Here is a 2630-nt window from a genome sequence, read left to right as displayed (position 1 = left end):
CGCCCGCGAACCAAAGAATCCGCGGTTCCGTTTCTTTTCGCGCAACGACGAGCGTAACGCGAGCTACGAGAATTAATCGCCAGAGATGAAAAGACGACTTAGGATGGGTTCTCCTCCTCGCCGAGACGAGAGAGTTTGATCTTCTAATCCCGTAGAGTCGGTGCTCTACGGGAAACGAAACCACTCGATGCGAGACCTCGTTAAGACTTAGGAGGTGGCACGAATTTCATTTGTCGAGGGGAGGTGGGCAATCTACCGGTGGATACATCGCAACGTTGTCCCAACTTTTATCCTCTCGCGTTAACCCCGTTTCTCGACACTTTGGCGATTCGTCTTCTCTCCCTTCCGCGGCGAGATTCGCGGAAAAAGAGATTCCGTCAGCCACCGTGTACTCGTTAATTAAAACTCTGCCAAAGTTGGAACATCGCTTTAACGAGAGATCGAACCTGCAACAAAAATTGAACTCTCTCCTCGCCTCGCCTTACTACCGTACGTAAACTTGGATCGAAAAGAAGAAACGGGAAGAGGAGGGAAGAAGCAATCTTTCTTTTCCGATCTTTCGCGATGTAACATTAATTTCTCTCGATTCCTTTCAACTGTTGAAATTTAAGAAAAACCGTATCCTCCGCCAGACGGTTCGTTGCAAAGGAAAACAGTTTTTTACGCGCGGTTAGTACACACGAGTCCCTCCCTTCTCCTTCCCTTCTCTCTCCTCGCCCGAATTTAATTTTCCAATTTCACCGACCGCTCGGTTCCGTTATCCGCCGATTTACGCGCCTCGTCCCTTCCCCCAAAGAAGGGGAGCACTTTTTCCGCGAACCCAGCCAATTTCCCGCAGATCGATTTCTCTCCAAATGACGTAAGCCACTGTCCTGTACACGTACGGTTATTACGGAGCATAATAGATATATTCGAAACGGAAGAAGCTGCGCGTCGTTTCCACATACCGATTGAATTATGAAAAACGCGATTTTGGCAGGGAGAGGGAATTTTCACCAGTTTATCGCCTCCTTCCTTCTTATCCCGTTCTTTCCCCCCGATCCGACGAATTAATTCCCGTTTCCCGCCTCGTCAGCCGATCGCAAATTTTCCGCGCGATCGTCGCTTCGAAAGGGGGTTTTCGAAGGGCGTTCCCCTCGAGGAAAAAGAAGAAGAAGAAGAAAAAATGCCGGTTTAATTTCTTCCGCTCGTACGCTATTACCGCGTCCAAAGTAGAGAAAGGAAAGAAAAGAGAAGAACGTAGGGTAATTACGCTCGATGCGAAAGGAATATCCGCTTTCGAATTGCCGGATCCCCCCCCTCCGTCCGTCCATATCCGTTGGATGCGAAGCGAATCCGTCCCCGAGACTTTGAAATTTTCGAGACGTTTCCTTCCTTCGTTTACTTCGACGACGACGTTTTCCTCGATGTAGATATTCCCGGACCAAAGTTTTCAAGTGTTTCGGAACAGTGGAGTGGTCCGGGTCGGTCGTTCGCGTCTCCGCAGGGAATGAAAGTTGAAATCCGGTCGACGCTCGGAGGGATGAAAAAGCAGAAGGGGGAGGACGAGGGGGAAGGAAATTGGCCGAATGACCGAGCCGAATCTTTTTCCTTGCTCCTTTTTCGGCCGACGGAGGACGCCCTGGACGCGAGGGAGGGCTTTGCTCGACTTTGGAAATTCGGAACGACGATTTATCGAGAGTGCGAGAAATACTTTGATCGCGGCAAGCGACGGGCCGGATTGTCGCGATAAGCTCTCGCGGGGATAAGCTCCCTCTCCTCTGATCGTCTCTTGTCCTCTTCTTCCCTTGCCCATCCTTGTCCAGTGTTCGAAATGCGAGATAACGGAAAAGGTAGAGAAATTCGTCGATGAAATTTTTACTTTCGCTCGCGTAGTCGTTTTATTTATTTATTTACTTTTTCTTTTCTCGCTCGATCCCTACTCGGAACGTTATTTTAAATCGCAGCTCCACAGTGGTCGCATCGCTCGTTATTATTTCCGAGTGGGTGGGGATTTGCGGAGAGACGAGAACGAAAGGATACGCTTAGGTTAGGATACGTGATCCGTTCCACCCGACACCTCGAATCCCGATATCTCCAATCCCGATTCGCCTCGATCCGAGGTTAGGCGTTTCGGTGATTCGTGAAATCGAAATCTCGAAACGTTTCCCGTTTATAGATCGAGCATCAACCTGTTGCTTATTACGAACGCCCATAGGTTATCGACAAGATGGCGATTTATTCGGTAATCGGCGAGGAGGGAATGGGGGAGGAAAGCTTGGGGTGCTTTGTTCTTGCTCCGTATCCGTCCAGGTTTCTCCTTATCTGAGAGAGCGGCGGTGTGAACGGATCGAGGTCTTCTCCTCCATTTCCTCTTCCCCCCCCTCCGATTTACATATCCAACGATTTCGAACGGAAAAGAATTTCTCTCGCTCTCTGGATTTTTATCGGAAGCTCGATTCTTTTTGCAGTTGGGGAGGTGGGGAAGGCGATCGAGGAATCGGCGAGCGAGACAATGGAGCGAGGGGCGAGAAAAGGGGTTTTCTCTTCCGGGTGGTTGTCGCGCGGTCGGGCAACGAGCAACGACGGCAGTTTGCCGGGAAAAGGTTTGGCGGCGACGAGGCGGAAGAAGAGAGGGATCGTTTGTCGCG

The sequence above is a fragment of the Apis dorsata genome, unplaced genomic scaffold (genome assembly GCF_000469605.1).
Source record: "Apis dorsata unplaced genomic scaffold, Apis dorsata 1.3 scaffold_991, whole genome shotgun sequence".
Classification (NCBI taxonomy): Eukaryota; Metazoa; Arthropoda; class Insecta; order Hymenoptera; family Apidae; genus Apis; species Apis dorsata.
Note: the sequence above shows the minus strand (reverse complement) of the source record.